At 37.2% G+C, this 10,484-nt stretch overlaps 1 long non-coding RNA gene across 1 annotated transcript in view; it reads right to left on the bottom strand.

Moving 5' to 3' along the window:
• Positions 1 to 9,379: 9,379 nt before the first annotated feature.
• LOC141520428 (uncharacterized) overlaps positions 9,380 to 10,484 on the bottom strand; it is a 98,278-nt gene continuing 97,173 nt past the window's right edge. Inside the window, exon 5 of the long non-coding RNA XR_012477621.1 lies at positions 9,380 to 9,543. This is a non-coding gene — a long non-coding RNA (uncharacterized LOC141520428). The remainder of the gene's footprint in view (positions 9,544 to 10,484) is intronic.

Below are 10,484 nucleotides of genomic sequence, written 5' to 3'. Positions count from 1 at the left end.
TGGGAGCTGGGGGTTTTTCCCTCATTTGGCAATCCATTGATGACTTTCTCAATTTCTTTTTCACAAAATTCAGATGCTGAAGCTCTCAATTTCTTATTTTAAGTATTTTAAAATTTATGAATAACTAAATAGCTTTGAATTCTCCATTTTGCTGGTATATAATTGTGCATAGCATTTTCTAGTAATTCCTTTTTTATCCTCTCTGTTGTGAATTCCCTTTGTTCGTTTTTTATTTTGGCCATTTGCTATTCCTCTCTCTATTTTTCTTAATCAGTTTGGGTAATGGTTTATTGATTTTGTTAGTATTCCATAAAAAAATGAGCTCTTGCTTTTGTTCATCAATTCTACATTCTTTTTATTTTCAACTATTCATTTCTCCTCTAATTTTCAATATTTCTTCTTTTGTATTTATTTTGGAGTTTCTAATTTGTTTATTTTTAGCTTTTTAGATTGTATACTAAGGCTATTGATCCTCTTTCTATTTTGTTAATATATCTTCAGATATAGTTTTCTTCTGAGAACTGCTTTAACTGCATCCCCAAAGTTTTGGGATATTGCTTCATTATCATCATCTTTTGTATAACTGTTATAATAATTTATTTTTTGAACTAATTCAGAATAGCATTTAGTTACCATTTAGGCCTTTATCTTTTATTCATATTTCCTCTATTCATTATTGTTTTTATTGTTATTAGTGTATGAAAGGGAAGCTGCTTTATTTCTGCTTTTTTTATATTGGTTTAAGCCATATACTTCATAAACTTTAATTATGACATCATAAATATTGAGGAATCTGTATTCTTTAGTATTCCCATTCAGAAGTCAGCACTGGACAGTCCAATCTAACCTTTTAACACTTCTGTCAGCTACATATCTTTCTTCTTATTTTTCTCAGAGAGCAATACCCAATCTCAATGTGTAATTTGTATTTCCTTCCATTAAATAACTTATGGATATGGAATGTGTGTGTGTGTGTGTGTGTGTGTGTGTGTGTGTGTGTGTTTATGTGTAATGGAGGTTTGGAATTTGCCCAGATTTCCTAATATTGAGGTACTCTGTTTCTGGGAGGAGACACCCTAAAACTCATAATAGTTTTCTTATCTTTTTCAATTGTCTGCATAGCTGTAAGAAGCTGCATCTTTAAAACTGACCAACTGGGATAAGTATTGCTTTTTTCTCTTTCATGTTCTTTCCCGCTCTATTTAAGAAGGTGAATATCAAACCCAGTTCACCCACAGCCTAGGACCATGAACTGAAACAAGAAGAAGAGGGGAGAATTACCTTTCCCTCCTCTCTCCTTAAAATACCCATGTCTGAGGCTGTTGTTTTTTATTTGTCCTTTTCAGTTTCAGGTGCAGGTGGTAATCCCCACTGGAAGTTCAAACCTTGCCAACCTTAAGAGTCTGGATTGCAAGCAGGATGTTATAACCAGCTAGCCTAGTAAGGAACCTTGAGAAATCAGAATGCCTGGGACTCCAGTCCAAGGGAGGTTTTGGACTTGGAACTGGAGCTATGCCATATCAGAATTAAGCTGAATTATGACCCTAATCCCTTTCTTCTCCCTAGAAATTTAGGTGATATGGGGATAAGAACAGGAGGGGAATTATGACAGTCATGTGCTTTGGAATATATATATATATATATATATATATTCATTATTATACCTTTGAAGCTAATCTGACAGAGGTTAGTTGGGGTATAGGGGACCCATCACATTACACTTGAGGACATATCATTAGTGGGAGCTGGAATCAATTACAGATCCTAAATATCCCAAACTACCTTTAGGACACCAGAGAACCCAATGGAGGAGTGAAATCTAACAAACCTGGGCATTCAGGCAGAGGAGGTCAGCTTAGACAGTATAATCATAACTTTTAAGTCAATATTTGGTCTCTGTTTTGCATATCAACTCTATCCAACTATTTTGCATATAAACTCTATCCAACTCTTCCCTCTAATTATGGTGCTCAGTATCAAATTCCCTGACTTTTATTGTCATGCTCTCTGTCTCTCTCTCCTCTCCGTCTCTTTGTCTGTATGTGTGTCTCTGTCTCTGTCTCTCACTTTGTCTCTTCCCCTTTTTCAGTTTAAAGAGTAAAGAGTCTAATCCTCCATGTTTCCCACCTCCTACTATTACTCTGACATTCATTTATAATGTCCCTCACAAAGAATCATTTTCTTTCTACCTCTTTACTTTCTTCTCCTAGAAGACTAGCAATTATTTCCAAGGTGGGAAAAGGGCAATGACCTCCTTATCCAGAAGCCTTATCTTCCTTACCTGTCTACCAGCTGTCTACAAAAGCATAGTATCTCTGTTTCTTTGTGTTTAATTTTTCCTGAGATTAGGCAATATCTGAAGATAGAATTGACCAGTTATGACCTTTGCTTGATTCCAGGCTGCTTGTTGTCAACTGTCAACTGATATTGAGGAAGTAATACCGAACAGGGCATCCATGTAGGAGGAAGCTGTCAGGTACCTTCTAGAAACCTAAATTTCCCTGTAAGGATAAGTTGGACTAGAGGCTTTCAGGCAAGGGGGAATGTGTGTATCTGTATGTATGAGATATATATACACATAAAGTAATATAAATGAGATATATTTCATTTATATACATGTACCTACTATATAAATAAACACACACATATTTAGTAATACAAATGAAAACCTTCCATGATTTCCCCCCAGCTGGAACTGATCCCCTTCTTTCTCAAATCTCACAAGTCACTCTGACTTTTCCTATGTTGATGTTGTTATATAATTATTTCAGTTATATCCTACTCTTTGTGACCCCATCTGAGGTTTTCTTAGCAAAGGTACTGGAGTGGTTTGCCATTTCCTTTTCCAACTCATTTTACAGATGAGGAAACTGAGGCAAACAAGGTTAAGTGACTTGACTGGGGTCACACAACAAGTAAATATCTGGAGACATAATTGAACTTAGAAAGATGAGGCTTTCTAACTTCAGGCCAGGTACTAAAGCCACTGTACCACCTAGTTGTCTCATAAATCCTATACACTTAACCCATTCTAATTTGTTTTATATTTCTATGGGTGCATGCCTCATCCCTACTCTCCTTTCTCTAATATAAATTCACTCAGTTCCTTTGTGACTGAACATAGTCTTTGACTGAAAATAACTTTGCAAATATAATCAATAATAATCATTGGTTGAATTCATAAGTGATTCATGAATGACAGGAATTTGGATAAACCCTTTCATCTCCCTTTCTCCTCTAAAAACTGGTCCTATTTCTACACTCAATCTAAAGTCTTCATAGATTCAAAGAATATGAGAGTTAATAGTATCATTCAACTCCTTGTTCCTTAACTTTCCTGTTGCACCTTGGGTTAGTGGCCCCAGTGTCTCTGTTCTCCCCCCCCCTTTACAATCTCATTAGAGACTACTGATTTTCTTTGAGACTCAGTCAAGCTCACCCTCAGCTAACATTAACTGAAGAGGAAATGTGTAAGGGATGCCACCCATGGACACACAATTGGCCCTTGAACTAATATTTATTCTGGGATAGAGCATGTCCTTGTTTCCTGGCCTGGCTTCAAGAGGTACAATAGAGAATTCACAGTTATTTCTCTTCCTCTGTAGAAAGAAGCTGCTGCACAGGCTGTAGGCCAAAACTGGAGGAGGCCAAACAGACTGACATTACTTACCTTGGCCAAGGAACATGGCATTTCTATACATAGGAAGCTATCTCAAAATATGCTGGGTCAGCATCTTGAGAGGTGAAGGGAGATGGAGGTGGGAGGAAGACTGTATGGATATGGAGAGGTAGAGAACTGGACTGTGTCCAATGCTTCAGATTCAACTGGAAGTCCTATCATTGACATTCTATTTTTTTTTTTTTGAGCAAGTCACTTACCCAGAACAGTAATTAGGGAAAGATAACTAGAACTTTGCTCCAGTGTGTTAAATATGGAGGGCTTCAATAACATTTGAAGTTCCTCAACAGTGTACAAACAACAGAGCTAAGTACTTAGTTAGCAAGAATAATAATTGAAATTGGAAGTTCCTAGATAATGAGCTGGAGTGAACTCTTTTATAATATTGCTGTTGTTGTATCTGATTCTTTGTGACCCCATCTGGGATTTTCTTGGCAAAGATCCTGGAGTGGTTTGCATTCTTGCTGCAGTTCATTTTACAAATGAGAAAACTGAGGCAAACAGGGTAAAGGGACTTGGCCAGTGTCACACAGATAGTAGCTGGCTGAGGCCAGATTTGAACTCAGGGAAAAAATTCTACTTATTCCAGGTATAGTGTAGTTACACCTTGCTTTCTGTCCCAAACATGGTAATATCCCTAACAGCAGCCTTGGTAGTGATCTGGAGTCTCTGTCTACTCCAAAAGGGAAGTATCTTGGCCCTTGGTCCACCTGGGAACATACTTTATTTTAGTCTGCTTGAACATGAAAAATTCCTAGTTCCTGCTCTTTACTTACCCTTCAGGACCTTAGCTCTCTGATCAATAAAATGGGGATAATGTGAACTTAGAGTACTTCAGTATATGAAAAATAATGGACAGAATAACAACCATCATAATTCATACTATGGTAACCAGTATATTCATAACATTATAACGAAAATAAATTAAACTTGGAGTATGTTATTCAAAGATAAACATGACAAAGTCCTCAGGCAGACTTGTTCTTTATTGCTATAATCTGGAGTGCAGAGCTGAATAGGGAGAGAAAAGCTTTGGGGAAGGAAAAGGCTCTAGGCAAATCCTCCCTCCCCCTTCTAAAACACTTTCCACCTCAAGGTATTTGGCTTTTTCCCCCTTTGTCTTATTTAAGTTTTCAATTAAAGAGCGTTTATCTTTTTTTTATTTCCATCTTTCCCCAATAGAACAAAATACTCTAATAAAATAAGCAAAGTAAAAAAAAAATAAATTTTCACAACTTGCATGTCCAAAACTATATGTATCATTCTGTACTGAATCCATTGTTTCTCTATCTGAAGGTGGGGTAATAGAGTTTATTATCAGTCCTTTGGAATCCTGATGAATTGATCATTGCATTGGTCAGATTCTTTCACAGTTGTTTGTCTTTACAATATTGTTGTTATCATATACATCATTCTGGTCACCTTCACTCTGTCAGTTCATAGAAGTCTTCTCAGATTTCTCTGAACTCATCCTTTTATCATTTTTTATGACACAACAGTATTCTTTGCCATTCATATACCATAATTTATTCAGCCATTCTCTAATTGAAGGGCAATACTTCATGGCATTTGGGGGAAAAAATACTAGGCAAATAGGACTATGGGGCTGTCAGAGCTGTCATGATGGAAGGCACTGCTCCCAATGACCCCATTAGCATTTCCTTGGCTTAACAGTATATTTATAAATTTTTCCTTCTATTTTTCCCTTGAATTGTTTCCCCATCTCCCCAAGTCACTTCTTGAATGAATAATATAACCCCCTACTATCAACATCTCTGTAAATCAGATGGCAGGACTCCACTCTAGACATATGGATCCAACTTTCTCTTGGCATCATCCCCACTCATCTCTCCCCCAGAATCTCCTTATAACAAAGATTAAATAAACATTTTTTGCTTATAGAGCACTATATGAAGCTTTGGGGAAGGTACAAAGTCCAGATAAGTCACCAGTTCCTGTTCTCATGAAAAGACTTTCTCTTGGTCCAGCCTCAACTTCTTAGAAAGTCTTTATTTATGGACTATATTTGATGGTTCTCCCTTAGTTCCCAAATCCCAGATCAGAGGAAGTATGACTCCAGGGTTTTATAATTGGTCTTTTTTTTTCACCTATCCTAGAAGGGTATCCTAGAATGTCAGTCTATGCTACTTTTTTACCTCCCTCCCCCACACACACTCTACATCTTTACTCTATTTGTCTATGTGTCATTTCTGGTACCACCCAGAGTGATTCAAAATTGTCTTAGCCTGCCAAAATTATGTGCCATACTCCCATTAGCTCTTATTCTGGTGAGATTTAGTTTCAGACTTTGCTGGCCCTGACTGTCTGCTGAGTTAAACCCCTCCAAGGTTTGGTCAGACCAAGGAGGACCAATGGGGACCAGGTCCCATGAATGGCCAGAGCAGCTCAATTTTTTATAGCACTTATAAGCACTTTCCTCACAATACTTGTGTGAGTTAGTTCAAGTATTTTTAACCCCATTTTACAGATAACAGAGGCCTTGAGAGGTTAAATAACTTCTTTGAACATAGTCAATCCATGTCCAATGTATTTTTCACTACCCCTGTATCTTCTTCCACAAATTAGTGGCAGAATTCACAGGTGAGGCAGCAGGTGAAATCAGGAGAACAGTGAGGGCAAAATATTCTATCAGATGGAATGTAAAAAGAATGGAAACTTGCTGAGATATCCCCTCAGTCACTCTCAAACAAAGGTTCCATGTGCTCCACTTCTAAACCCTCAGTCTGGATTGTTCAAATCTTCCAATGGGAGAGACTTTACCACAGTTCTAGAGCTGACAACTTTGGTAGGAGTGTCAGTCGGAATGGAAACCAAATCTGCTCAGTGGAATAAGTACAGTATTTGCCAAAGCAGTCAGCAGATGTTCATACCTAGACACATGAGGGGGGGCAGAAGCATTAAGAAAGACCTGGCTATTTTTAAACAGGCATTTTATCAAACTCAAAGACATGTATTTTTTCAGAATGGGAGAGGGGCAAACTAGTATAGTGATTAGGGAGCTGAACACAGGGGCAGGAGTCATCAATCCCAAAACTGCTATTAATTTTCTCTATATGAACTTGGCTGTTTTAATCTTAACTTCATTTTATTTCTCCTTCTGGATCTTTTCTTTTTGGTAGATCCTTGTTAACAAAGCAAAAAACATATACTATACTCCTCTACTACCTAGTAATGATGTAGTGGGAGGAGGGGTCCCAGAACAAGCTCATGTGGGCAGGTTGCCTGCTGCCAGAATCTTCTAACTTCTAGAACTATGAGATGACACAAAAGCAAAGGGTAAGTGTCAGAGTTTAGATTTCAACTTAGAAAGAGTCTTTCTGATTCCAGGCCTGGCACTTTATTCACTATGCCATTTAGCTGCTCCTCTATCTCACTTCCAAAAAAATTCCCCACCTCTCCTACATGAGTTGGCAGCAAATTCATAACCCTCTTATAGATAAGCTTCTATTTAGTTTACAAAGTGACTTTCTCACAACAATTATTAAGTAGTTAGTATAAGTATAAATATACTGATTTTTTGGTTGGGAAGATTGAGATTTAGAGAGATTAAGTGATGAGTAAGAGTTCAAGACTATATCTTCTGACCTCCAACCTAATATTCTTTTCATTGAAATAATCTTAAATATTTTAAGATTTTAAAATAAGTATTAGAGATTCAGCATCCTTCTTGATTTCTGGTTTGAAGATACAGCAGTGAGCAGACAGATACATCCTGTCTCCAGAGTCTAATGTACATAGATAGAAAATAGGACTGAAAATAAACTTAGGCAGGAAGGGAAAACTTGTTTCAGAAACCTTAAAAAAATTCCCTTCTCCTACAATGTGTAAGGCAGTGTCTCCAGGATTAAGAATTTGGGAGATAGAGTCAAGGATCTTCTCTTGTCCCACTGTGCTCATTCAGAGTCAATGGCGTCCCTTGTCCTGAAAGTCAGGATTTGGGGAAAGTTTTCAGCCTCAAATCTAAGACAGAAAGCAAAGAATTATTGGATCAGAAGTGCTGAATTGGAAGGGAACTTGGAGGTCATCTACTCTATCTCATTTTAAAGACATGAAGATGAACATTCCCTCTAAGATGAAAAGAGATCAAAGATCACAAAAGTATTAAATGGTCTTGCCAAGGTTTGAACTCAGGTCTTCTGACTCCAAATTTAACTACTCTTGTCATAATATCATGATGTCAAAGTTTTATATGACTTTAGTCAATTCAATAATCTGAAGATCATAGTTCTAGAACTGAAAGGGATGATGGGTCATCCAGTCCGACCTTCTCATTTTACAGATGAAGAAAGTGAAGTCAAGTGATTGATGGGGTTCCACTGTATTTTTCCCCCTATAGTCATGAGCTACAAACTGCTCAGTGGAATAAGTACAGTATTGGCCAAAGAAGTGAGTAGATGTTCATACCTAGACATATGAGGGGCAGAAGCATTAAGAAAGACCTGGTGATTTTTACACAGACATTTTATCAACCACAAAGGCATTTATTTTTTCAGAGATGGAGAGGGTCAAACTAATACAGGGATTAGGGAGTTAAACACAGAAGCAGGAGTTCTCAGTCCTAAAACTGCTATTAAATACAAACTTTCCCTGGTAAGGGCAATGCTGCTATGCATTAAGGACTTTGAAATAATCAAATATGCATTAGAAGGAAGAGTTAGTTACTTTTCTGATGCTGCTGAGAACTGTGGTCCAAAAGATCTGTATTCATTTTACAATGTACTACTAGAATTTAATTCTTGAAAACCTGTCTTTTCCACATAGAAATGCTGTCCTTTATAAGCTTAAAAGATGGGAATGCTCCCTTTATTTTACCAAAAAGAGCCAAACACATCAAAAGATAGTACTGAACTTGGAGTTAGGATGACTTGGTTTCAAATCCTACCATTGGCACTTATTAGCTATTGTGTTCCTTGGGAAAGTTGAACATCCTCTCTGAGCCTCAGATTCCTCATATTTAAAATGAGAAGTTGTATCAGATGGTCTCTAAGACCTCTTAGAATTCTAAATCGATAAAGTAGCATGTTTCCCTTCTAGTAGTGAAGTATATCCAGATGTTGTTGATCTGGGTCTAGTTCCAAAATTAACATTCACAGAATCTTGTAATTTGAAAGGGACTACAGAGGTCATCTAATCTAACCATCACCTAAAGTACAACCTGATCTAACTTCACCCAGGGTTCTGTTCCAACTTTGAGTCTCCTCCTCACTCAGAGTACCTCCTAACTCTGGCCAGGTTTGATCAGCTCTGAGACTTCACTCCACATTCAGGAAAGCAGTAGATAAAGGTAAGGTGCAGAGTTCCAGGAGAACACTAAAGACAGGTCTAACTAGAAACCTCTCCGAATCTCCATCATTCCAGTCTCTTTGTCCCATAGGTTTCTATGAGACTTCATTTCTCAGTATATTGAATATTTTCTTTGCCCCAACAGGGATCTATAGAGTAGAAATAACTATTATTTACCCAGCTTTGTACTCAAGGAAGTAATAAACTGCCCCTCCTCTTGCAAACAATGACAACCAAGATTAGCAACTCTGATGTAATACAACTAATTTCCCTGGCTCTCAGCCCAGGCAACTAAGCAACTCCCAGGTCCAACCCTCTTTGGAGCTGAATGGGTACCCACACAGTCAGGAAATAAAGAAATATAAGTCAAATGCAAGGTGGCATTTCATACCTGTTTATTGCTTAAAGTATTGTTTGAAGTAAGTGAACTTTTTGAGTTTTGATCCTTAGGGAGACAACTTGGGACAGATGAGAGACCATGGGATTTGAAGTGCCTCCATTTTGTTGCATGATCTTGAAGTGAAGAATCATTTTACCTCTATGAGTCTTAGTTTCCTCCCCTAGAATAAGAGAAAGTTGGAACAAATATTAAATAAATACCAGTCTCTTCAAGCTCTTATGACACATTCTTATCAGATTATCTTGTCATATTGCTGTCTATTAATCAAATCAATAAACATTTACTAAGTGTATATTGTGTGCCAGCCACTGTTTTAAGTGGGAGTGGAGGAGGCAAAAGGAGAAGCAAAAGATTGTCCCTGCCCTCAGAGAGTTTCCAATCAAGCTATATATATATATATATATATATATATATATATATATATATATATATATGTCTATATATATACAGGGAAAATGGTAAATAATTAATAGAGGAAAGGCATAGGATTTAACAGGGGTTGGGGTAGCTACACTAACCTTGAAGGAACATCAGTCAAAACTCTGACCCTGAAGGAAAAGGGTGTTAAGTAAAATTAATATTCTGCTGCTAAATCAGCTTATTAGAACATAAATAAAGATGAGTGCAGAGGAGACTTTGGTAGAAGTAGGGCTAGGGACCTTTTTTCTGCTAAGGGCCATTTGGATATTTATAACTTCATTCATGGGCTATATTTGGTCAAACATTTAATTAATTCACCCCTAAAAAGCTACTAGATTTATTGAATTTTGAGTCCCTGCCTGTGATTTTTTTTGCCAGACCAATACTTCCTCTTGGTCAGAGATTTCCCATTTCTTGTAGGTGGCACCAAAAAGGCTAATTTATGGTAGTATTTAGTAGAATCTCAGGAATGTTCAAATTTTCCTTAGGAGATAAGTATCTGGTAGTAAAAAATGAAGTACAAGTTGACTGGGACTTGTAATGATGATAAACTGGAAACTGATATTCAGATTACAAAACAGAGACTTCTAGGTTGAACCAAAATAGCAATAAAAGTTTGGGAAGATTTGATGAGAAGAATATTGAGTTCATCAACAGAGGCAATCTTTCTACTGATACAAG

Source organism: Macrotis lagotis, chromosome 4 (genome assembly GCF_037893015.1).
Source record: "Macrotis lagotis isolate mMagLag1 chromosome 4, bilby.v1.9.chrom.fasta, whole genome shotgun sequence".
Taxonomy (NCBI): Eukaryota; Metazoa; Chordata; class Mammalia; order Peramelemorphia; family Peramelidae; genus Macrotis; species Macrotis lagotis.
Note: the sequence above shows the minus strand (reverse complement) of the source record. Positions and strands in the feature narration are given on the sequence as shown.